This window comes from Terrapene carolina, unplaced genomic scaffold (genome assembly GCF_002925995.2).
Source record: "Terrapene carolina triunguis isolate 2854851 unplaced genomic scaffold, T_m_triunguis-2.0 Scaffold42, whole genome shotgun sequence".
NCBI lineage: Eukaryota > Metazoa > Chordata > Testudines > Emydidae > Terrapene > Terrapene triunguis.
The window spans coordinates 41,238,375-41,266,129 of record NW_020664393.1 but is presented as its reverse complement, the minus strand read 5'-3'; positions in this window follow the sequence as shown (position 1 = coordinate 41,266,129).

Below are 27,755 nucleotides of genomic sequence, written 5' to 3'. Positions count from 1 at the left end.
CCCCCCCCCCCCCCCCCGGGGGGCCCCCCCCCCCCCCCCCGCTGCGGCAGCTAACCCTGCCTGGGGAGACCCCCGCCGCGGCAGCTAACCCCACCTGGGGAAATCCCTCCCCCGCGGCAGCTGACCCCGCCCGGGGAGACCTCTCTCCCACGGCAACTGACCCCGCCCGAGGAGCCCGCCCCAGCTCACCTCAGCTCCGCCTCCTCCGCTGAGCACGCCAGCGCTGCTCTAATTCTCCTCCCCTCCCAGGCTTGCGGCGCCGATTGAAGGAGACTTAGAGCGGGGGCTGTGTGCTCAGCAGAGGAGGCAGAGTGGAGGTGATCTGGAGTGGGGAGCGGTTCCCCTGTGCACCCCCGCCCCGTTACTGCGGGCGGCCCTCCCCGAGCCCCCAGCCCCCCACCTCAGCTCACCTCCACTCCACCTCCTCGCCTGAGTGGGCTTTTAGGTGCCCCCAACCACTAGGCACCCTAGGCGGCCGCCTAGTTTGCCTAAATGGTTGCACCGGCCCTGCCCTAACCTCTGGCTGAGTTACTGAAGTCCTCAAATCATGATTTAGACTTCAAGTTACACAGAATCCACCATTTACACTAGTTTAAACTGCAAGTGGCCCAGGCCACATGGTGCAGAGGAAGTCAAAACCCCCAGGGTCTCTGTCAATCTGACTTAGAGGAAACTTCCTTCCCGACTCCAAATATGGTGATCAGTTAGATCCTGAGCATGTGGGAATATTGGTATAACTGAAGCTGTCGGGGCTTCAGCCTGTGTTAGAAGCTCTTCCTGTTTACGTACTTAGCCCTCATCACCATAGTAAAAGATGGTCTAGAGTGCTAAGTTTACCTTCCCCCATATCCAACGGTGGTCCTTGGGGTGTATGTAATTATGTTCTCTGAATATTGAGTAACTCAAAAAGTTATTTTGACACCAAACTCATAGGTGCCAACTCCGTGGGTGCTCAGGGGCTCAAGCACCCATGAGCCACCAGTAGGTGGTAGGAGCAAATACATGGCATACAGAAGTCCATGGGCAGCAGGCATAGGAGGTTTGGGGAGGCTAGCCCTCCCCAAACAGGGCAAGAAATGCCAGATGCGACACACCTTCCTTTGGAGGCATGCTGGCCTGCTGCCTTTGGAGTGCCGCCACTGGAAGCATGCTCTGCCTCTTCCACCCCTACTCCACCTCTTTCCCAGGGCCCTCCCCCCGCCACGCGCTCCTCTCCGCCCCCTCCTCCTAGGCTCCCCACTGCTCGCCAATACAAGGGGCTCAGGGGGTCATGTGATTTAAAAGTGGTTCTGCCTCTCACTGGTTGGTCCAGTTGTGGGACTCCTGTTGTGCTGATGCTGGAGCAACTCAGGTCAGGGGCTAGAGATGGGTTGGAAGGGGTGGAGAGGAGTGAGCGGCAAGTAAAGGGACCTTGTGGGTGGAGACGAAGAGGAGCAGGAAGGCCCCAGGGGAAGGGGCAGAGTGGGGCAGGGCCTCAGGGTGGAGTGGGAACAGGCCACGCCGGTGTCCTTCCCCTTCTACATAGCTTCTGGATCTCATGCCTAGCCTCCCCAAATGCAAGAATCACACACTGCCTATGCAGAAGGCAGAAAGCACCCAGTAGGCAAAACCAAAAGTCAGCGCTGATCAATGAACAGAAGAATATGTGGTAGTCATATGTATTCTACTGGTTCATTTATTGCAGCAAAATATTAAGAACCAGAACCAATAGCGTGCCAACTTTATAAACTTCAGAATTCCTATTATATTTTGGTGATAACTTCTTATAGTCATAACTGTAAAAAACCTGCATTGCAGAATGAATATCTATATTGATTAAACAGGAGCATGAGAATTTCAAGCCCACCTAATCTTAATTAAAGGTTGATATTTCCATTTTCTATAAAGACCTTTTCATAATGAAATCTATTCTGGAAAGAATTGCTGTCTCTTTTTTATACAATGACTCATTTTTATTTTTTGTTTCTTAACAAAAAAAATCAAGGAGACTCCTACTTCCTGGGAAAGGTAAAGATATTACTCCAAATGTGATTTTGAATATTTAGCACTCATATAGTACAGTGCTTTTCATCCATAGATCTTGAAACACTTCACAAATGTTGGTAGGCATCTTTTTCATACATATACAAATGTCACATATTGGCCCCGTCGTAGAGGATTATGAAGAACTGATAGCCTTTCTGTACTTAAGGATGTAACAATTATTTTATTAGAAGCACACTTCCCCACTCCTTGTCCTACCTAAATTCACCAGAAGTTCACCAATTTGCCTGACATTTCTCATTATGTATTCTTCTGTCAGAGGATTTTTTTTTTTTTTTTTGTTAGCAGCTTAGGAGAGGGATATGATAAAGTATTTGTGAGATGACATTATTTTCTTCTTTGACAGGGTACTGGCCTAGTGGATGGGGAGAAGCAGTGATGTGATATATGTTGATTTTAGTAAGTCTTTAGGCAGAGTACCACATGACATTCTCATAAGCAAACTAGGGAAATGTGGTTAAAATGAAGTTACTATAAGGTCAGTACACAGCTGGTTGAGAGACTGTACTCAAAGGCTTATGTGTATGCTTATAACATTGTGTAGAGTGAAGACATGCCAGATGTAGCTACCTGCCGCAGTGAAAGGTGGCTGCATCCACATTTGTTGTTGTGATGTGTAGCTAGACACCACAGTGAAAGGCTCTGGCAGTGGGGAGGTATCAGGAAAGGCTGACAGCGGGGAGCTACCAGAGCCTTTCCCCACTATCTCTCCCCTGCTGGAGCCTTTCCCCACTGTTGGAGCTTTTCATTGCAGCAGGGAAAGGCTCTGGCAGTGGGAAGGCAGCAGGATGCTAAAATTAGCAGTGTACACATGGAAGGCCCTGCTTGGCCATGTAGAGGGCTCATGTAGGGTATATACCTTGGGGGTTCAAAGTGTAGGGCACTCTACTCAGGGCTCGTCTACACTTACCGGAGGATTGACACTGTGGCGATCGATTCATTGGCGGTCAATTTAGCGGGTCTGGTGGAGACCCCTAAATCGACCGCCGATTGCTCTCCCGTCGACTCCTGTACTCCACCTGATTGAGAAGAATAAGGGGAGTCGATAGGAGAGCGTCGCCCATTGACATCACATAGTGTGGACCCTGCATTAAGTAGATCTAAGCTACGTCAATTTGAGTTACGCTATTCCCGTAACTCAAATTGCATACCTTAGATCGACTTTTCCCTTTAATATAGACAAGGGGTACGTCTACACTTACCTCCAGGTCTGGCGGCAGGCAATCGATCTTCTGGGATCGATCCTGGAAGTGCTCGCCATCGACGCCGGTATTCCAGCTCGGCGAGAGGAGTACGCGGCATCAACGGGGGAGCCTTCCTGCCGCATCTGGACCCGCGGTAAGTTCGGACTAAGGTACTTCGAATTCAGCTACGTTATTAACGTAGCTGAATTTGCGTACCTTAGTCCGAAGTGGGGGGTTAGTGTGGACCAGGCCAAGGTGTTGTGTCTCACCACCTATGCTGTTCTTTATCCCCATCCTGGGTGAACATGCAGTGTCTGTACTACACGCCACCGTTAAGTGTAGATGTAGCTGAAGAGTAATTGTAATCATCACTATTCACTGTCAAACTGAGAAGAGGTATCTAGTGGGGTGCCATAGGGGTCTGTCCTGGGTCTCGTACTATTCAATATTTTCATTAATGTCTTGAATAATAGAGTGGAAAGTATGCTTATAAAATTTTCAGGTGCCACCAAATTGGCAAGAGTTTCTAGCACTTTAGAGGACAGGTTTAGAATTCAAAATGACCTTGGCGAATTGGTCTGAATTCAACAAGATGAAATTCAGTAATGACAGTACACTTGGGAAGGAAAAAATCAAATGTAGAACTACAAAATGGGGAATAACTGGCTAGGTAGCAGTTACTGCTGAAAGGATCAGGTGGCTTTTTTAATTCATATTCAAGTTGTGATCCACTATGTGATCCAGTTGCAAAAAAAATTAATATTCTGGGATGTATTAACAGGCATGTCATGTCATATGTTAGAGACTGAAGGTAATTGTCCCACTCTGCTTAGCCCTGGGGAGGCCTCAGCTGGAGTACAGTGTCCAATTCTGGGCACATCACTTTAGGGAAGATTTGGACAACTTGTAAAGAGTTCAGAAGAGGGCAACAAAAATGGTAAAGGTTTAGCAAACATGACCAATGAGGAAAGGTTAAAAAAAAACTTAGCATGTTTAGTCTTAAGAAAAGAAGATGTGGTAACAGTCTTCAGCTATGTTAAGGACTGTTATAAATGTGAACAGTAGTTTTCCATGTCCTCTGAAGGTTGGACAAATAGTAATGGGCTTACTTTGCAGTAAGGGAGATTTAGATTAGATATTAGGAAAAACTTTCTAACTATAAGGGTAGTTAAGCTGTGGCATAGGCTTCCAAGGGGTTTTTAAGAACAAGTTGGCAAATTCCTGTCAGGGATGGTCTAGGTTTATTTGGTTCTGCTTCAGCACAGGAGGCTGGACTTGATGACCTCTTGAGGTCTCTTCCAGCCCTACACATGTATGATTATTAAAAAAATGTAGTTTCTTATTGAAAATTATTCTTGATTTCCAAATGCCAGACCTCAAGACTAGGTGGGCCTAGAAACTCAAATTTTGATTTATTTAGTTGGCCACAATAAGGACTGATGTCTTTGATTATTTTGGGGATTGTTGTATTGTTATTTCTTTGTAGATATTCAGTTCAGATTTAATAACCAAAAAGGCATGACACATGGTCCACTGGGGGCATTACAGTCCTTTCTGGATCCTGTGTCTGTGCTTCCAAACCTTGTAAGCTCTGCCACAGATCCTAGCAAGCGCCCCTTCCTGGCTGCCCTCTAGGCCTGCTGTGAGGGAAATCCTCACAGCCTCTGTGCCTCTGTGCTCTGCATCCCTAGGGTGTTTCAAGCTCTTGGAGCCTGAGCAGAGACCATCTCAGAGTCCCTAAGCACACTGTCAAAGCACAGACCTTCTGTCTAGCACCCTCTGCTGAGTGTCAGAACCCACTGTCCAGCCACCTAGCTCTGCTGGGTGCAGCGCTGACCCTTCAAACTCCCCAGTTACTTAATCAAACCACTCTCCCAGAACTCCACCCAGAAGCTGTGAAGCTTTTGTTTTACCATTTCTCTCTCAGGCATATGCAGCAGTTTTACACACACACACTTCGTACTGTCTAACATCTTTATGCTCTTTATATTTAATCCTGTAAATCACAGGTGGGTACAGGTCATACAAAACAATGAAACATCCTAAACACAATGTTCCTCATTAGTTCAATGTTCCTTTGGGAGTCCTTGGGGATCATCTGTGTTCCATCAGGCAGACAAGGTCCTCTGCCCCCTTGCCAACCGGCCTCTGCAACATCTTCATCTGAGCCTAAAAAGAGCCTCCCTCATCTTAATCTGCTGTAAAAGGGCTCTTTCCCCAGTTGGAGGTTTCTCCCTGTGAGTTCCTGTATAGACAACTGCTGCAATCACATGCTTCTTTTGTGCAGACTTTCAGTAATTTTCCACTGCACTCAAATGACCCGCCCACTTCCGCCCACACACTTCAGACAAGAGGACGAAGTGTCTTCTCCCAGGCAGGGAAACCTATTGTCTCAACCAAGCTGTTTTACTTTGAATAGGTGATCGCTGAGTGCTGATTATTCACCTTTGTCTTCTGAGAGCTTTTCCCGCTGACATAGCTACTGGGGCTCTTGGGGGCTGGAGCAGTTAAGCTAATGGGGGGAGCTCTCTCCCGTTGGCTTAGAGTGGCTACATTAGAGAGCTTACAGTGGCACAGCTGCACCGATGTAAACGCTCTAGGGTAGCTGTGCCCACAGAGGTATGACACAGCCCTGCTAACTCATGGGGACTCCAAATACATACAGCTTTTCCATGACACACTGATTTCATGATATAATTTCATAAAATCACCCAAATCATCACAATCTCCAGTAGAGAGGCATCCAGCACGCTGAGCAAGGGATAGGATTCAGGAACTCCTGAGTTTTGTCTGGCTCTGCCTCACTGTGTATTCTAAATCATAAATGCAAAATATTTATTTTATTTGATAATGCCAAGAGTGTGTTAGGTGCTTGAGAGGCATGAAGACAAGATCCCTGATTTGACGAGCTTATTATCTAAGCAAACAACCTACAGACAAGGCCTGTGTGAGTGAACTTGGAAGCTGAGCATTTTAGCATGTGGTTCCTTTTAAAAAAAAAATTGTACAGTTGTGTTTATGCTGTACTTTTGGATGCCATCTCAATTCTGGTGGAAGTAGGGCACGTGATGGACATTGGATAAGGCTAAAAAGTACATGTGGCTTAGGCAGAGTGGAAAGAGAAGTTATAGGAAGCAAAAGGAGACGAGAGAAAGGTGGGAACTAGGTTATGCAGAGCCATGAATGCAAATATAAATACCTTCAAATCCTCTCATTTCCCTCTCTCTGTATCACTGACTTTGTGTTATGATCATCTCTGATTATACAAATCTTCATTTATTGCCTTTTGAAGCAGTCACAGATCATGTGTCACACTGAATTGTGTTTCTTCAGATTTAGCTTTCTGACTCTATTCTGATTCTTCTGGAATATTTACTTTTCATCAGTTTCTGGGCTCTCTAAATCAGTCTTATCTGTGATATTATTTCTCAAAGTCTTTCCGAGGATTTGGCTAGAGTTAGATCAGATTATTTGTTGAGCTGGATTGTTCGGTGAGCTACAGAAGCTGTGCTTAGCTGAAATTATTTGTTCTGTGAATGTGAAGATATCTTGCTAAGAGAAATCAGTTCTACATCAGTGCTATTTCTCGCATTAACAGTTCTTCTCTTAATCTACTGCACTTACCGTTCCATAGGGAAATTGTTCAGTTTGAAGAACTTGTTCTATTTTCTGAACCACACTCAGATTCACTTTCAGCTGGGGTAATTGGGGTGGGCATGGTTAAACTGCATCCTTAAATGGATTTTTTCTTCCTCTACCAATAGGTGAAAAGTTGAAGTCAATGGGATTTAAATACATACTTAAGTCCTTTGATGAATAGGGTTGGATTTAAGTATGGGCTTAATGTTAAGCATATGTATAAATACTTTGCTACATCAGTACCTATTTGAACTTCCATTAACAAAACAAATGTCAACAAACTCCCACAAAATGCAACCCCATCCCTGCGTTTTTGGTTCACAAAGTCCGCTGCTCTTGAAAAAGATCCATAGAATCAAGACAAAAATCAAAGCTCAATGCCCCAAAAGTCCCACCACTGAGAGTATTCTATCAGATGACTAGGCAGAATTCAGTCTGCCTGCCAGGGATGGTTGTGTTCCTAAATTCCATGTAGTCCAGTCCCAATGGGGCTAAACGGTAGAAAACCCACCCTTTGGTTATGCTCTCTCCCCCCCTTTATTTTCTGTTTTGTTTTATTATTAACAAAAACAAAACCAACAAAAACCCAGACAAACAACAAAAAACTGCACCTGTACAGGGTGGCAATAAATTTAATGATTCTAATAAATCTACTTCCTAAATGTTTATAATCTAATATATTGTCTTTATACTGATTAATCTATTTCAAAAAAATCTCCCTTTATTGCTGATTTCTGAATCAACTTGCAGCACTAGACTAATGCACCAGTCTTCGGATCTTATGTTTTCCTTTAATATGATGTAATTTTTTTCTGCTACAGTGGTCCACTTGCATTAGATTCTTTAAAATAACAAAATAATCCAAGTCATTCCCCTTAAGCATATTCTTATAATTTCAACATTCATAACCACATAAAATTAACATGTATTTATACTCATAGTTTTCTAGTCATCTTAGTTTCTGCTTCACTAATTAGTTTCCCTTCCTCTTAACACCCCAGCTGAAGCAGTACAAATATAATATTTACTCATTAGAAACAATCAAGTTTAGATGTCTTTCAATTCAAAGCTCTAGTTTCCCCAAAACTTAATGGGTAGGATGTTATTTTTTTTTTCAACTCACAGATCTGTGCTATGAATCTCATTCAAACAAAATGACTGCTCCATCTGTGAACTTTCTTGCTCCACCCCCCCATCTTCCCGTATGAGTGATTATCCATAAACTTCAAATGGCCTGCTTAGGAAATATCTTTAAAGAAGGAAACCTTTCAAGAGTTACATATGGAAATGCATAGTCTACGAGCTATTTAAACTATAACCTGGGAGGGGAGGGATAGCTCAGTGGTTTGAGCATTGGCCTGCTAAACCCAGGGTTGTGAGTTCAATCCTTGAGGGGGCCATTTGGGGATTTAGTGCGGGATTGGTCCTGCTTTGAGCAGGGGGTTGGACTAGATGACCTCCTGAGGTCCCTTCCAACCCTGATATTCTATGATTCTATGAACCCAAACTACTTCAACTAAAACCCTGTAGTCCTGAGAAAATTCCACCTCAAAATTGAGACAAGCCTGCACACCAACTATTGTCAACGTATGCAACACCTCCACTAGGCCATGCTAGTTTTAACATCTGAATGTATATGATGTCACATCTATTATGTATGTGTCACCAGCTTGACCTTGCTAGAAAAGCCATCAATATCTCTTGCACTTTGTATTCATTTGTAGCCAAGATCTATCCAGTTCTCATTCTTCTTTTCCTAAAACGCGTTCCTTACACTGAGCATTACATTTTTCACTACCATTTTTACCTGTTATTGTGACCAGTAATCTGTTTCCTTAAGGCCATGGAGATCTGAAACATTGTACATCCTTGGGATTAGAGCCCTGTGCAGGAATAGTGTAGAGCCAGGCAGTAGGACCAGGATCCCCCGGATCCCACAGGACCAGCTGCCATAATGGTGGGAATGGGAGTGGGTATTATGGGGTGGGATTAAAAATAGTCCTACACAGTGCCTTGCTTGGGGTTATGCTACATATAGTGGTTCCCATGAAAAAGTCAGCCTTAACCAAGTGTAACCATGCTTTGGTAACTGCCATATCACAGTTTTCTTCTGTTCATGTATTTTGCTAAATAAGGTAGCATTTCACAGGAGCCAGACATGGGAGGCAACATTTTCAATAGGACAGCCTTGCTTTGTACAGACACTTGCCCCCATAAATTGTTTTGCTTGCAGTTCAGTTGTGCATGCTTTTTAGCCCTGGAGCCTTAATTATGCACCAGCAATTCATTTTTAAAGTCACAAATTGTCATCCCTCCCAATACCTAGACTCAGCAATCAAGTTTCTAAAGGACTTAAAGTTGGTTAAAGGTACCTCAAGTCTGCGTTACTCAGCGTTCCCACTTTTTGTTGTTGTTTTTTCCTTCTCAGTAGTAGAAGTTTTCATTTTAATTTTCTGACTTTTGTTGTTTGTTTAACCATAACATTCTATTAAGGTTTATTTCCTCACACTGGATTTAGGGTTGCAGATATGTATAATATTTTTTTCTGTAAATAGCTATATTATTTCTTCTGTTGTAATTTTGTATAAAATACAATAGTATTCTGGGTTATGCAAAAAACGTGTATTTGCTCTTGGTAAATCTTTAGGCCTATTCACACATAATAACGCGGGGGTTGTTTCCTACCAGGAGCAAAATTGTGCTTTCAGTTTCATTCACTGGGGTTTTCACTGAGGTCAGAATTTGTGTCTATGAATTAAGTAATCTAACAGCTAATCTGAAGCAATGATCCAAACTTCTGAATCGTAGATGTGTTCCTTTATTGCCAGTTCTTCTTAAAATCCAAGTAGACAGAGGCATCTAATATAGGGACAAAATGATAAACTCACTTCATGCCCCATGAAATTTCTATAGATTAGCCCAACCATAATACAATTTGCACAAAAAACACAGTTATTTAATGTAGCAAAATTGAGGGTGACCTGTTCAATTAGCATGGAATGGGTGCTCTCAGAATTATTAGCGCACAAGTGGTAATTATTAAAAATAGTACAGTAATGAGAGCAAAAGACCCAGACTATTAAGCCATTGGCATGGTTTCAAAAAACATTATTCACAGGCCATAGTTATGAATGTTGCTAACAATGTAAATTATACAGGTCCCATACCATTTAAAAAGCTCTCTGAAAAGCTACAATATTAAAAGAAGGAAAAAGTACATAGGTCGAATATCACTACAGTTAAACTAAATTGATCTAAAATGGTTGGCCCATAATCATTAATGATTAGATAGTAACATATAGCATAAAACTGCTGGAGCTAGTTAATCTGATACTATTTATTGGCAAAAGAGATAGGGTGACCATATGTCCCATTTTGGCCAGGACAGTCTCCTTTTTAAGCCCTATTATGGACATCCTGACCTTTTTGGCAAAAATGAGCATTTGAGCCATTTGCTCTTAGCAACTGATCATCGCAGAGAAATGTTAGAGGTTGTGGGAGTGATGATGCAAGCCACTGGGTGGCGGAGCTCAGGCTGTCAGCTCCTGGCGGCATGGGACTTGAGCAGTCAGCCCCAGCCCTGGGCAGCACAGAGCTCCTGCGCTCAGTCCTGGATGGCACGGGGCTTGGGTGATCATCCCAGTCCTGGACGGTGTGGGGCTCAGGCGAGTGGTAATGCCAGGTGGCTCGGACCAGCCCCACACGGTGTCTGGGTTTTACTTTGGGAAATATGGGCACTGTAAGAGGAGAGAGATAAAAATATGACCTATAGAATCTGACAATGCATGTGTTAAAGATGAGCTTGAGGACCTAGGGAACTGTTTCACCTTTTCCATGCAAACTCCCTCACCAAACAATATTCATGAATTCACTGGAATTTAGGAGCCTTGTGGACAAGGAGTCTAGAGGTCATTCTACTTTGCTGAAGGAACTGGTCTAAGTTAGTTACTAAAGATAATGCAATCAATTTAATGCCCTCCGCGCCAAGAATCAGTACCTCCTATCAATTTGCTTTCAGGAAAGGACAGTCTGCAAAAGGATTTGTAATGGAAAGGTTAATGGGATGCTAATAATGGTATGTTATTAAATGAACTAAGCTCTGTTACTTGCTGCCCAACAGTAACAAGAAAATTATTGTACAAATGATAAGGTTCATATTATCCAAATTATGATGAGTTAAATCTGCAGTCCTTACTCAGGCACAAAGCTAGCATTGAAGTCAATGGGTAGATTAGTGCCATGACTTGAGTGGGATTTTTGCCTGAATAAAGAGTAAGGGATTTAGCTCTTTTGACATAGAGTTGGGTCATTGATGACCTGCATTCGTGGAAACAATTACATTTTCACTGGTGCAGGGCCTTGAACCTCAGTGTCCCCATTCTTAGGTGAGTGCCCTACCTACCAGGCTGTAAAATCATTCTCAGACTTTTTCTTTGGCCTAGTGAATATTCAAATATTTTATACAAAGTGAAACAGCCTCAACAGGAGAAACTGAGCGTGATCCACCACTGTAGGCTGGTGGTTAAGGCATTCAGTTAGGATAGGGGAGACCCAGGTTTGAATTCTCCCTCTAGAGCAGGGACCTAAACCGACATCTTATCCTTCCAGATGAGTGTATTAGGCATAAGAATAGCACCCCCATCATCTTCTCCCCGGTGTTTGAGAATCTAGGCTTTCATTAAAACAAAACTTTGAGTTGACTGAAATGTTTTGTTTGACTTGAAACAAAAAAATTTCTGACTTTTTCTATTAATTAAAAATTCTGAAAAGTTTTTATTTTGGTTCAACCCAAACTAGATTTTTTTCTGATTTTTTTTGGAATTGCCAATGAACCAAAAAAAATCAGTTTTTCTCACAGCTCTTCATATAATCTCATTTATATTAAGTACGCATCCAGCGAAACAGGAAAAATCGTACTTGGAGATGTGAAACCTTCCCCATGCCCCTTAATGTAAGGTGAAGGAGACATTAAATGTGAAGTTTAATGTGGATAGAATCCAATTAGTGAATCAGAATGTGAATTTCATGCAGGGTTCTAATATGATGACTTTGAAGGAGAGATCAGATATGGCAGCCTGAGCCACCTGACATCCTCTCCTCTACTGCTGTCCCTCTGGTGTGCTGAGACCACTGCCTATCTGACCAGCAGTCTCGCTGTTTCCTTGTGCTTCCCTGTCTGTCTGTATCCACCTGTTCTCTCTTTGTAAGCTCTTTGGGTGGGGAACATATTTTTATACTGTGGACAGCACCTAGCATTATGGGGTCCTGGTCCATGACTATAACCATAAATAACACACACAATCTGCTCCCTCCCCAGTTCTGTTGTTGTTTGCTTCTAGAGCCTGGCTTGACCTCCAGAAAACCTATCTTTTCCCCCCATAATCCCGAAGGCTTCCTGCTTCATTTCTCTATTGCCTGTGGGGAAATAAGAACATGATTAAATGTAATGTCACCATTGTGTTGCTAATGGGGCATGAGGCTGCCTCAGGCATAACCTAAATACTATGGTTTTCTTCTCTGAATGGCTTAGTAGGAAGTTGGAAAAGGAGATGGTGCTGGGGACTGGAAGGGGATATGGGTTCACCTGAAGAACAAGCTGTAATGGAAGAACGTCTATCTATTCTGTTCCAAGAAGGAGGAGTGCTAGGCAGAGACGTGCTCCACCTAACGAAGAGAGGGAAGAGTATCTTTGCAAGCAGGCTGGCTAACCTAGTGAGGAGGGCTTTAAACTAGGTTCACCGGGGGAAGGAGACCAAAGCCCTGAGGTAAGTGGGGAAATGGGATACCAGGACGAAGCACGAGCAGGAGAGTGCAAGAGGGAGGACTCCTGTCTCATAGTGAGAAAGCGGGACAATCAGCGAATGCCTATACACAAATGCAAGAAGCCTAGGAAACAAGCAGGGAGAAATGGAAGTCCTGGCACAGTCAAGGAACTATGATGTGATTGGAATAACAGAGACCAGGTGGGATAACTCTCATAGATGGAAATAAACTGTTCAGGAAGGACAGGCAGGGCAGAAAAGGTGGGGGTGTTGCATTGTATGTAAGAGAGCAGTATGACTGCTCAGAGCTCTGATATGAACTGCAGAAAAACCTGAGAGTCTCTGAATTAAGTTTAGAAGTGTGAGGAACAAGGGTGATGTCATGGTGGGAGTCTGCTATAGACCACCAGACCAGGGGGTGAGGTGGATGAGGCTTTCTTCCAGCAACTAACAGAAGTTACTAGATCATAGGTCCTGGTTCTCATGGGAGACTTCAATCACCCTGATATCTGCTGGGAGAGCAATACAGCGGTGCACAGACAATCCATGAAGTTTTTGGAAAGTGTAGGGGACAATTTCCTGGTGCAAGTGCTGGAGGAACCAACTGGGGACAGAGCTCTTCTTGACCTGCTGCTTACAAACTGGGAAGAATTAGTAGGGGAAGCAAAAGTGGATGGGAACCTGGGAGGCAGTAACCATGAGATGGTCGAGTTCAGGATCCTGACACAAGGAAGAAAGGAGAGCAGCAGAATATGGACCCTGGACTTCAGAAAAGCAGACTTTGACTCCCTCTGGGAATTGATGGGCAGGATCCCCTGGGAGAATAACATGAGGGGAAAAGTTGTCCAGAAATGCTGGCTGTATTTTAAAGAATCCTTATTGAGGTTGCAGGAACAAACCATCCCGATGTGTAGAAAGAATAGTAAATATGGCAGGTGACCAGCTTGGCTTAACAGTGAAATCCTTGCTGATCTTAAACACAAAAAAGCAGCTTACAAGAAGTGGAAGATTGGACAAATGACCAGGGAGGAGTATAAAAATATTGCTCAGGCATGCAGGAGTGAAATCAGGAAGGCCAAATCACACTTGGAGTTGCAGCTAGCAAGGGCTGTTAAGAGTAACAAGAAGGGTTTCTTCAGGTATGTTAGCAACAAGAAGAAAGTCAAGGAAAGTGTGGGCCCTTTACTGAATGAGGGAGGCAACCTAGTGACAGAGGATGTGGAAAAAGCTAATGTACTCAATGCTTTTTTTGCCTCTGTCTTCACGAACAAGGTCAGCTCCCAGACTGCTGCACTGGGCAGCACGGTATGGGGAGGAGGTGACCAGCCCTCTGTGGAGGAAGAAGTGGTTCAGGACTATTTAGAAAAACTGGACGTGCACAAGTCCATGGGGCTGGATGCGCTGCATCTGAGGGTGCTAAAGGAGTTGGTGGATGTGATTGCAGAGCCATTGGCCATTATCTTTGAAAAGTCATGGCGATCTGGTGAGGTCCCGGATGACTGGAAAAAGGCTAAAGTAGTGCTCATCTTTAAAAAAGGGAAGAAGGAGGATCCAGGGAACTACAGGCCAGTGAGCCTCACCTCAGTCCCTGGAAAAATCATGGAGCAGGTCTTCAAGGAATCAATTCTGAAGCACTTAGAGGAGAGGAAAGTGATCAGGAACAGTCAGCATGGATTCACCAAGGGCAAGTCATGCCTGACTAACCTAATTGCCTTCTATGATGAGATAACTTGCTCTGTGGATGAGGGGAAAGCAGTGGATGTGTTATTCCTTGACTTTACAGGTCTCCCACAGTATTCTTGCCAGCAAGTTAAAGAAGTATGGGCTGGATGAATGGAATAAGGTGGATAGAAAGGTGGCTAGATCGTCGGGCTCAACGGGTAGTGATCAATGGCTCCATGTCTAGTGGAGTGCCCCAAGGGTCGGTCCTGGGGCCGGTTTTGTTCAATATCTTCATTAATGATCTGGAGGATGGCGTGGACTGCACCCTCAGCAAGTTTGCAGATGACACTAAACTGGGAGGAGTGGTAGATACGCTGGAGGGTAGGGATAGCATACAGAGGGACCTAGACAAATTAGAGGATTGGGCCAAAAAAAATCTGATGAGGTTCAGCAAGGACGAGTGCAGAGTCCTGCACCTAGGACGGAAGAATCCCATGCACTGCTACAAACTAGGGACCAAATGGCTAGGCAGCAGTTCTGCAAAAAAGGACCTAGGGGTTACAGTGGACAAGAAGCTGGATATGAGTCGACAGTGTGTCCTTGTTACCAAGAAGGCTAATGGCATTTTGGGCTGTATAAGTAGGGACATTGCCAGCAGATCGAGGGATGTGATCATTCCCCTCTATTCAACATTGGTGAGGCCTCATCTGGAGTACTGTGTCCAGTTTTGGGCCCCACACTACAAGAAGGATGTGGAAAAATTGGAAAGAGTCCAGCGGAGGGCAACAAAAATGATTAGGTGGCTGTAGCACATGACTTATGAGGAGAGGCTGAGGGAACTGGGATTGTTTAGTCTACAGAAGAGAAGAATGAGGGGGGATTTGATAGCTGCTTTCAACTACCTGAAAAGGGGTTCCAAAGAGAGTGGATCTAGACTGTTCTCAGTGGTGGCAGATAACAGAACAAGGAGTAATGGTCTCAAGTTGCAGTGGGGGAGGTTTAGGTTGGATTTTAGGAAAAACTTTTTCACTAGGAGGGTAGTGAAGCACTAGAATGGGTTACCTAGGGAGGTGGTGGAATCTCCTTCCTTAGAAGTTTTTAAGGTCAGGCTTGACAAAGCCCTGGCTGGGATGATTTAGTTGGGAATGGGTCCTGCTTTGAGCAGGGGATTGGATTAGGTGACCAGGGCCGACGAGCGGGGGGGGGGGAAGCTGGTACAAATTACCGGGGCCCGGCGGTCCAGAAGGGGGCCCGGGGCCTGGCTTCCCCCCCCCTTCTCGTCACCGTACCGGGGCCTGGGGGTCCGGAAGGGGGCCCGGCTTCCCCCCCCCCTTGTCGGCCCTGTTTAGCCGGTCCGCCCTTGGTGGGGGGCCCGAAATTTTTTTTTCAATGGGGCCCAAACCCGCTCTCAGCGGCTCTCTAGATGAACTCCTGAGGTCCCTTCCAACCCTGATATTCTATGATTTGGTGTCATGCTTGCTGAATCATTGTGCACTAATTAGATTGTAGAAATTTAAGGGCTTCCACTGCTAAATAAGCCAAATCTAGTTAAATAGTATTGTGCTTTGAAAGAAGGGTTCTGTTAACTTTTGGGCCTCTGGGAATGAGATTCTCTTGTCATTAAAAATAATTATTCATTCCAAATCATGTGTTTTCTATTGACATGAGACCAAGTGATATCTGTGTGTGATGAGAAACCACTTGTATAACGATTTACAGGGAAGCAGAGGGCATACTTTTTATTGTAACTGAATGTACGTCTGCTCTGCTTTGCTGACCTTTCTACTGTACATATATTAGATTTGTATTAAATGATTGAGACCAGCTTGACTCAGCTATTGGCTGCTAACTGGTAATTAAGGGCCAGATCCTGGTCCCACTGATATCAATGAGAGTTATAAATGCTTACCATGTCTGATAATCAGAATCACTACTGAGGTGCCTGATTTGAAGAATCTGAGTGTGAATATTGTGGCATCAGCTGTTTGCAGGTGGGAGTATTTCTCTAATAAACTCTGGCTGAGAGAACAGCACTGGTGGGCTCCAGAAAGCTGGGAGTGTTTTTTTCTTTCCCATCTCTGTACCCAAATTATGTTTGGAGCAATAGTAATACAATGGCTGGTGATGGTCAGAGGAAAAAGCAGTAAAAAAGGATTTAGTTGTTTGGGTTACATTAGGCACCCCAGAAAGGCAAGGAGAACTCAGGACCAAGGCCTACCCTGCTCCTGGTAGCAGAGTGGCCGCAGGGGTGTGTGAATTCTGCACACCCGCAAAAGATGTAGTAGCAGCATGTCTCTGTCATAGAATATCAGGGTTGGAAGGGACCTCAGGAGGTCATCTAGTCCAACCCCCAACTAAATCAGACAGATTTTTGCCCCAGATCCCTAAATGGCCCCCTGAAGGATTGAACTCAGAACCCTGGGTTTAGGAGGCTAATGCTCAAACCACTGAGCTAACCCTCCCCTTGAAGAGCTCTGGGAGGTGCTATGATTGACTGTATCTTCGATTGCGGAGGGCTAACTGCTCACCACCCACAATGTGGTTAAGTGCTCTATACGCACAATGTGGCCATGTGTTGGTGCTGCTGTGCTCTTCTGCAGTAGGGCTGTAGGGTTAGAGACACTCTCTTTATAGTGCTGCTGTGTGTGATTTGATCTTAATTTGGCACCTTCCTTGGATCAATGGGTGCAGTGATAGCAGATAGAAAGAAAGGCAAAACGAATTATGATCCCCACAAGTGGATCAGGGGCCCCTCTCCAGGCCACAGAGATCATGTCATGGGTTCCTGGTATGGTTCAGGGGCTGTGCCAAGAGCCCCTGAGGGGTGGAGTTCACGGGCCTCACACAGGGTCCTAGGGGCCATACTAGGGATGTTAAAGAGAATTCAAAACAATATCTGCCAGGGATAAACATTGTAAAATCAGCAGGTCCCAATAACTTACGCTCAAGAGTCCTAAAAGAGTTTTTAATGAGGAGATTTCTGAGACCACTGTTGTTAATTTTTAATAAATCACGGAACCCTGGGGAAATTCCAGAAGACTGGAAGAGTGCAGTGTTGTGCCAATATTAAAAAAGGGCAAGGGGGATGATCTAGGTAGCTATAGGATGCTTGGCCTGACATCAGTCCTGGGTATAATAATAGACAGTGTGATACAGGATTCAATTAATAAAGAATTAATGGATAGGAATATAATTAATGCCAGTCAAATTGTTTTTTTAAAATAGATCTTGTTGAACAAGACCGATTTCATTCTTTGATATAACAAGTTTTGGTTGATAACGGAGAACTGCGTAGATCTAATATACTTAGATTTTTGTAAGGTGTTTGATTCAGTATTGCAGGACAAGTTGATTAAAAATAAGCACTATACAATGTCAGTATAGTATGTGTTAAATGGACTAAGAAATGGCTAACTGACAGAGCTCTAGAAGTAGTTGTCAGTGGCGAATCATCATTGCATGAAGGTGTTTCTATTGGGGTTCCGCAGGGATTTGTTCTAGACCCAATGTTATTCAACTTTTTAATTAAGGATCTGGGAGTACATATAATATCACCATTGATAAAATTTGCGGTTATCACAAAGATTTGCCAAGTGGTAAATAATGATGAGAACAGCCTTACAGAGTGATCTGGATCGCTTGGTAAACTGGCCATTCAAACAAAATGTGATTTTTAAGACAGCCATATGCAAAGTTTTACATCTAGGAACAAAGAATGCAGGCCATACCTACAGAATGCAGAATTCATGGAATGCAGTGATTTTGAAAAGGATTGCATAGTGGACAAACAACTGAACAGCAGCAATGCTAAGGCAAAAAGGGTCTATGTATAACCAAAGGCGCAGTGAGTAGGACTAGGGAGGTGATTTTATCTTTGTATGTGTACAGTTCTGGCGTCCTCATTTTAAAAAGGATGTTGAAAAACTGGAGAGGGTGCAGCAAAGAACCACATAAATGATTCAAGGGCATTAGAAAATGCTTACAGTGAGAGACTTAAAGAGCTCAATCTGTTTAGCCCCCCCCAAAAGTTCAGAGCGGTGACTTGATTACAGTACCTTCCTAGGGAGAAAATACCAGGTACTAAAGGGCTCTTTAATCTAGCAGAGAAAAGCATAACAAGAAACTGTAGCCAGACAAATTCAAAGTAGAAATAAAGCACACATTTTCAGTGGTGAGGGTGATTAACAAACTACCAAGGGAAGTGGTGGATTTCCCCACTGCTGTCTGTCTTCATACCAAGATTGGATGCCTTTTGGACAGGTATGCTTTAGTCAAATACAAGTTATTTGGTTCAAATATGGGGTAACTGGATGAAATTTTAATAGCCTGTGATATATACAGGAGGTCAGACAAAAAGATCTAGTGGTCCCTGCTGACCTTAAACTCTGTGAATACCTCTGGATTGAGAGCAATTCTATCTTGAGGTTTTTCTCCTGTGAGAAGCTATTTCTTGTTACTAGATTCTGCTACTGTCTTCTTTCTAATTTTCCTCCTTGTAACTCAAAATGTGAACAAGTGTAGTAACAGTGATGAACTGCAAGCAGCATAACCACTGCGGCCTGGTATTTCTCATGGCACCAAATGTAAGGTGTAAACAGGTGAAGAGGGTTGGCTAGGGGGCAGGGAAGGAAGCCAGGGCAGACTATTGAATAGCAGCAATACGATAGTCTTTCCAGACATCATACAAACACAATGACTCTGTACACACAGGACAGACTTTGAGAAAAAGCACTTCTGCTTTGAGGAAAAGCACCAGTGCTGCTGTGACTGAAATTACGATCCCTTTTTTCTTCCTCCATTTCAAGAAGCCAACAATATTGCTAGTTGGTAGAGCTGTACAAATAACATTTGTTTTGGTTTGCTGGCCAAAAAAAACTGGTTTAGGTCAGACCAAAAATTAAATTTTTGGCAAATCAAAAAGTTGAAAAAAAAACCATGGTGTTGCCGGCACAGAGTGACCGAGGACAGCAACAACGGTGTTTGTTGCCCGGTGTGCTTCGCGCCAATAAACACACCGGAGTGGAGAAACAAACAAAGTTTATTTGGGATCCCAAAGCGGTGCTAGGAGACAGGCACGTCTCAAATCAAGCACACTAACAGAAACAGTTTTTCTTCTTTTATACATTTTGCAGTTAAGCCTCACCCCCCCCCTTCTCCTCCCTTCCTCCCCCTCTACCCCTCCCTTCCCTGGTAACAGTTACTAAGCAAATAACGATTACATTTAAGCAGTTAAGTCATTCTTGGCAGCTATAAGCCTAGCTTGTTAGTAACTTCTTTAAACCGTTATCTTGTCCTTTTTCCCTTCAGCCAGAAACATGCAGGCCTCATTATTACCGCTTGATACCGGTGTGAGCAGGGGGTTGCACATAGATAACTGGTTGCTTACATATATTCCAATTGCACCTGGCTTTTGAGGTTGATTAGAGTTTAAACATGGAAGAAGTTTGGTTCATATAGGCCTAGTGCAGGAAGGCTTCATTGACACTTTGTGGCCTTCCACCCTCCCGAGTTACCTAAGGTTATGCCTAGTGACACCAACAATGGGATGGGGTCAAAACATTCCTTTTTTTACAAAATTGAAACAAAAAGTTTTTGAAGCTTCCATTTTTACCATTTGAAAATGGTTATTTTTAAATCAAATTAAAGGAAATTTAGAAACAAATAGTCATTTTGAACGGAAACCTCTGTATCTTTCATTTTGAACTGTCCTGCTGCTTTCTGTCCCTCCTTCTCTGGGTCTCATTGCATCCTGTCAGTTCTCTCAGACTTCCTGGGCTGCTTCTGTCAGCCTGCTTAGCCCCTTCCCCCACCCCTCATCCTTCCCAGGGCTAACATCTTTGAGGTTTTAGCATCCCCTTTGATCCTAGGTTTAGGCCTGGAAGAGAAAACCTTGCCTGATTAGCTGGAGCCAGGCTGGTGGTATTCCTCAGTCAATAGCTTCCCCATTGTTTCCTCAAGGACCCTTGGTATTCTCTCTGACAGTACCTAATTTTTCTATTGTTTTGTTTCCCTCTTCCAGCCTCCTTTGATTTAATTCTATGCAGCCAGGCAGGTTAATAGCATAAGACAAACTGAGGTGCACATGCTATTTATGAAAAAAAAAAATACAGTTATTGCCCTCATTCTCCACAGGAAGAATAGCCTGATTCTATACTCAGAGACTGTATAGCTAGAGGCCTGAGATCTGAGAGGGCATGCATTCAGAGACCAGGCGGGGTCACAAGTGCAGGTAGTCTGGGAACCATGACAGTGATATACTATATTATTTGAAAAATAACATATCCAGGTCATAATGTATATGCAGAAGAGGGTGGAATTAATGTTGTGCATGCAACGGTAACTTAATCATGCTGGCAATTATCATGTTTCACTTTGCAACCTCAGTATTATTTTAATGTAGTTTACTGAATTGTTAATATTTGTCACATTTCTGTAATGCCTTCTCTTCAAGGCTCTCAAAATTTTTTACAAATCCTAGAGCCAGATTCTGCCACCCTTCCTCAGAATGAGCATACTATCTTACACCTCAGTTGGAATCAATGGAAACGTACAATTCTACAGCAGTAAGCGTGGCTGAATCTGGCCCTTTATTAATTGAGCCTTGCATACTGAGATAGGCATGTATCTTCCCCATTTCACAGACTGATAAGCTGAGGCACAGAGTTAAAATGATTTATTGACCTTAACCAGTTCCCCTCTGATCTTTGTATTAGTAGTGATGGCCCATATACTGTTGTTGCAATTACACTGCGTAAATCAATACTGTACATTTGAAATCAATAAAACTGCCTGTTAGAAAAAAAAATGACTTGTGCTTTTACCTAAAGTGGGCACCATTTAAAAAAAAAAAGGAAGTAAGGGGTATATTGTGGAGAATATACAGAATATGTACTACAGTGAGGAATTTGCACTGGACCACAGTAAGTGTTCTTAGGCCTTGGCTACACTTGCAAGTTACAGCGCTGTGAAGCCTCCCCCAGCGCTGTAACTAACTCCCCGTGCACACTGGCAGGGCACTTGCAGCGCTGTATCTCCCTGGGTACACCGCTGCAGGTACTCCACCTCCCCAAGAGGAATAACAGCTGCAGCAGAGTGGCTACGACTCACGGGTGTGAGTGTACACGCTTGCAGCGCTGTACTAATCACCTTGTCAAGTGGCCAGTTCTCTCCAGTGTTGTGATCGGCTGCAGGAATGCGGAAGTGCCGGTTTCAAAGCTCGTACCACAGAGAAAAGCAAACAGTTTGCAGCTTACTTTGAGTGAGTGAATGAATGAGCAGGGGGCCGGGAGTTCGGAACTTGCAAAATAGAGAGCTGACATGCTCCAAAAAGCACTCACTCTCCCCCCACACTCCCTGTCACAATCCACCCCAACCCCCCGTTTTGAAAAGCACGTTGCAGCCACATGAATGCTGGGATAGCTGCCCATAATGCACCACTCCCAACACAGCTGCAAATGTTGCAAGTGTGGCCACACCACTGCGCTGGCAGCTGTCATTGTGGACAGACTGCAGCGCTTTTCCCTACTCAGCTGTACGAAGACAGGTTTACCTCACAGCGCTGTACAGCTGCAAGTGTAGCCAAGGCCTTAGTGAGGTCTGTTGCCCTGTAGCTAGCAAATGCCATATGTTGCATACTTGCCAATTTGGAGGCCATGTGAAAAGAAGTTTAGTGCAGCATAGAGCATGATGGCTCATTGTCATTCTAGGCCAGACCCCGAATAAGTGCAACACCTGGTGTTTGTGAAAATGACCTTGATTCTGTTGAATTTCAAACACCAGATGTAGGTAAAAGCTGCTTGAGCAAGACAACATTGTCATAAGATGTGGGATGGATAAAACTCATTTAATTTCTCTTCTGTGTTTTTCCAATCAGTTTGGTGACCCCAAAACTGGGCTCAGCTTGCATATACAATCTGCCTTGCAAATTTACATTTCTCACATCCTCCACTTAACCAGCCTAAAATAAAAAAAATCACACCCCACTTATTCTTTCTTATTTTCCTGGATTTTATGTTTGTTGTAAAGCTTTTTATCTCTGTAAATATTATTTACCAGAAAGGTGCTAACGTGGAACAGTGTCTTTAAGGCACAGACCGGAATTGACAAAGATTTGGAGGAGCACCACCTGAGTGGGAGTATCAGGAAACATTATGATCAGTGTCTGTTGGTAGAATAAATCCGATGACATCTGAGAGATCTTATTTCCTGGCAGCTAATTGTAGGCCTTTAAATTGACAAACTTATCCTGCCACATGTGTCCATTGTCATTGCTATGGAGTGAACAAAAGACCTAATTTTCCAGGGTAGGTGCTTTAAAGATCTTCCTGTTCCAGGCACTGAAGTTCAGCCCATAAATATTTTACATTCAAGGATAAGCAATGATACATATTCTAAAGAATGACTGAAAGAATGGCAATGTATGAACATGCTGTCAAAAAGGGTCTGGATGAAAGAATGAACTGCACAACCTGCAGTGTATTTTCTAAATGTTCCAATTCTATTATTGCGCTTTAACAGAAAACACTTACCATTCACTCACTTGGCCTTGAACTCTGTCATTTACGTAAAATGCAATAGGCAAACCACAGGCCAAAAGAAAATCATTCAGTGTTTTCTTGGCTACATGCCATTTTCTAAATGAGTCAATACATATATTAGCCAAACATTTGTCAAAACAGATAAAGGAGCTTCTGGTGTGATAGTCACAATTAATAAATCAACATTTTACCACAAAGCTATGTAAGATACACCAGTTTATTCCTATTCTCTCTCTTTTATTTTTATTTTTTAATAGATAAATAGCAATTTGAGTTATTCACTTAGCTGTTGTGGTAACTGACTTTTTATTGGCAACCACTAAGCTTCTGAAGATGGGGTTTGCATCCAGCTGTAAGGCAGGATATTAGATAAGTAACATCCCATCCTGTCAGGGTTTGAAGGCTATGTAGAGAGGTAAAATGGTGGATTGGGCAGAGACAAGCTGGTGGATTGAGCAGACACATGGCTAAATGCTGTCCAGAACAATGCCCAGTAGTAATAGGAAAATTACCTTTGATCTTTTTCTTTGAATGTCCTGCCTTGGGATAGCAAGTATATTCTTCTTTTCCTCGTTTTGATTTCTTGCTGACCTGCTGCCATGCTAAGGTGGAAAGCAAAGGGTATTCTTGGGAGCCCAGCTGAAACAGTCTATAACTGGCTCTCAGGAAGGCCTAATTTAGTGATTCTGCCCTCCATTCCTGGTTTTCCTTCAGAGGCTGCTAAAACTGCGATCAACTGGACTAGTGTCTACACAATCTAAGCTGCTAAAAGTAGAATTTTAAAAAATCCACAGTTTGAAAAGAAGGTGATTCAAGATTATCATGCAAAATTTTGGCACAAACAAATGTGTGATTGTCCATGCTATTTCCACCCTGGAACAAGAAATTGAGACCTGTAGAAATAAGACAACGCGTGGGTCCTTGAGAGTCATAGATTCCTACATTCCAAGGCCAGAAGGAACCTCATCTAGTGAGCGTCTAGTTTGAAAAGGAAGCAGTCAGGGTGTAGCAGAAGATGCTACTTGCTTTGGCCATAAAAATGACATTCACCTCCTCAACAAAAGCTTTCTTTTCTTTCCTTAAAATGAACGGGACACCTTTTGCTAATTAGCATCTACCAAATTGGCTGCCATGTTCCTTCAACAGCCTTTTGTAAAAAAAGCACTAGTTTTCGATTCCCTATACTTCTTGGTTTCAAGGAAAACTGGAGACTACTGTCTGAATCTCATTATATGTCAATGAAACAAGTATATTCAGAAGACCAACTCTAAGTCTGATTTAAAAGGACAGTCTATATTTTTCCAACATTTCTCATAAATTAGACAAAGTCTGATTATTGTCTGATTATTGTCCCTCCCCATGAATTTAAGAGCATGTAAAATGTTGTTTTACATGTATTACCATTTAGATACAATAGCTACAACTCAGTTTATAGGGATTTAATTCCTCTGGGATATATACATTCACTGTATATCACTGTCACCCACCCAGTTTAAGAATAGTTTAATACCCTTGTAAACTGGTGAAGTGAGTTAGTATAAGTAAGATAGCAGTAGGAGGTCTCTTATTTAGAGTACATTTTTTATAAGAGTTATTCAAAGGAAGCTATCAGAAGTCACTCCTCAGCATAAAGTCCAACCTATCACTCTTTAGCCCTCTGAACCTGGACCATGTATCCTTGTCTTTCTTCAGCATTCTCCCTATTCTAGCTTCCCAGCAGCCATTCTTATTGCTTCCCCACTGAATATCTGTGCAAGGGTGTGGAGTAACAGAAGCCAGATTTAACTCTTTACTTACTGGGGACATCAAATTGCTCCTGCAGCCTGTCACAGGACATTGCGGGAGGGATTGAACAGCTAATGGTGATTGTAAATATGTGGTGAGAGTGCCTCATGGCAAAAATATATTTTGCATCTACATGTGTGCAGATACACAAACCATGACTTTAAATCATTTTCTTTTTTAGCCTACATCTTCAGAAAGTTGAGACATACTTAAGAAGGAGTTTGAATGAATGAGTTAAGTTAGAGAAGTGCCTGAGCCAAAACCCTGGATACAAACAGTCCAAGTGTGGGCTGATCAAAATCCAGGTCCAGAAGAGAATTCTGTGGCTTGAACCTATCATTAATTGAAATTGATCTCAATGAAGATTTAAGAGGAAAAGGCCAGTGTGACTAATTAAAAAGTAAAGAGGAGTAAGATCAATAACAGAAAATGCCCATATACCAAAAACTACTCAGTTTTTGGTTTTGATTAATATCCCCTGGGGCGGTGGTTCACAGCCTGTACTCTTTGCATCACTGGTAAGTCACAGAGCTGTCTCTGTCACAATGCTGAAAAATCTCAGTGTTGCTTTCTGACAATTAAAGTGTAGTTCTGGACTGTTTTAGAGTTTCCAGTAGATTTTTGACATATTAAACCCTGAAAATCTAACCTTTCTCTGTACCCTGTGAATCTACTTTCTTGGGTATTTATTTGATATCAATTGAACCATGATTATGTTTGTGGGTCACGCCAAAATTGGAATAGATAACAAAAAGAAAAGAAGACTGAACTAGAAAGTGACCTGGAGCGATTAGACAAATAGGTGCAGAGGGCAAAAAAGAGAGATTTGGTACCAATTAATGTAATTCTTTACACAGAGAGAACACATAAAAGTTACAGATACAAAATGGGGGACATAATGAAGCCAGTTCACCCATCGCATTCAAATGAATTAACTTTTATAACTTTTTCATAGATTCAGAGGCTACAAGGCACCATTGTGTGTAAAAAAGATGAAAGGTCTAGAAAACATGACCTATGAGGGAAGATTGAAAAAACTGGGTTTGTTTAGTCTGGAAAAGAGAAGCCTGAGAGGGGACATGATAACAGTTTTCAAGTATGTAAAACGTTGTTACAAGGAGGAGGGAGAAAAATGTTCTTAACCTCTGAGGATAGGACAAGAAGCAATGGGCTTAAATTGCAGCAAAGGAGATTGAGGTTGGACATTAGGAAAAACTTCCTAACTGTCAGGGTGGTTAAGCACTGGAATAAATTGCCTAGGGAGGTTGTGGAATCCCCATCATTGAAGATTTTTAAGAGCAGGTTAAACAAATACTTGTCAGGGATGGTCTAGATCAGTGCTTCTCAAAGTCGGGCCACTGCTTGTTCAGGGAAAGCCCCTGGCGGTCTGGGCCGGTTTGTTTACCTGCCGCGTCCGCAGGTTCGGTGGATCGTGGCTCCCGCTGGCCGCGGTTCGCCACTCCAGGCCAATGGGGGCTGCGGGAAGCGGCACGGGCCAAGGGATGTGCTGGCCGCCCTTCCCGCAGCCCTCATTGGTCTGGGACGGTGAACTGTGGCCAGTGGGAGCCGCGATTGGCCGAACCTGCGGACGCAGCAGGTAAACAAATGGCCCGGACAGCCAGGGGTTTTCCCTAAACAAGCAGCAGACCGGCTTTGAGAAGCACTGATCTAGATAGTACTTAGTCCTGCCATGAGTGCAGGGGACTGGACTAGATGACCTCTCGAGGTCCCTTCCAGTTCTGTGATTCCATGATTCTATGATTGTGATCATCCAGTCTGACCTCCTGTGTAACACGGGCCATAGAACTTCCCCAAAATAACTCCTTGTACTAGATCATCTCTTTTAGAAAAAACATCCATTTAGGATTTAAAAATTGCCAGTGATGGAGAATTCACCATGACCCTTCTTCTTCCAATTGTTCCGATAGTTAATTACCCTCACTGTTAAAAAAAATCATACCTTATTGCCAGTCTGAATTTGTCTAGCTTCAACTTCTAGCCCATTGGTTCTTGATGTACTTTTGCTAGATTAAAGAGCCCATTATCAAATATTTGTTTCCTGTGAAGTCACTTACAGACTGATCAAATCAATCCTTAGCTTTCTCTTCGTCAAACTAAACAGATTGAGCTCACTGAGTATCTCACTATAAGTCAAGTTTTCTAATCCTTTAATCATTCTTGTAGATCTTCTCTGAACCCAGGTCAAAGTCACAGAAGAAGACTGCCAATGGCTAGAATTATACTCAGATTTCCCATTTCTCAGTCTAGAGCCTAAACCACAAGACAATTTTTATCTTCCTATAACCTAGAGAAAAAGATGTGGAAAAAGCAAAAAACAACTTGTCCAAAAAGTTTTGGGAATATGCGACTGATGGCAAAGAAGAACCAGTGATCACATTTAGGCCATAATTAACATGAATTATTGGAGGAAAAATGTTTTAAGTGACTAATATTCTATTGAAGTCTGAATGATGTGGAGCCATTTCTTCATATTACCATAAATTCCTATGGAGCATGTCATTCCAAAAGGGTTTCCAAATCTGCTCCCATGTATGTGAATTGTCAGTTCTTGTAAAGGTAACTTTTTCAGAATTTGCTATTTCCATGGTGTACATGTTGATGCTATTTATTTATTTATTTATTTATATGTCCATGTAATTAGAAACATTTCTTTTTAGTGAAAGAGATGTGTCAGTGTACTACAAATTCCTCATGCTGCTGGGAAGGGAACTTAACAGCAGGGTGGGAAGAAAAGTTATGTAAGAGTCCCTAATGCAGTCTGTGTATATGGAAGAGTTGCATTCATAGTGGCCACAGAATGAGAGGAGAACATAGATGATATTGCTGCAACTGTCTTTCCCCTCCTGAGCATTGTTTTCTCAACAAAGAGGAGGAAGATTGTGGTTTTTCAATTATTTCAACTTCTGAGTCCCTGAAAATAGGATCTGAAAATGGGCACTAAAATCTTAGAGAAGGGGCTTCTTTTCATTTCTTTTCAGACTAATAGAGTTAATAATTTAGTTGTGTTAATTCCCATTTGGGGTATGAAGAACTGTATCCAAGTTCAATGCATCTAGACAAAATTGAATGTGTATCTGTCAAGGCTGGATCCCCACTTTGAACTTTAGGGTTCAAATGTAGGG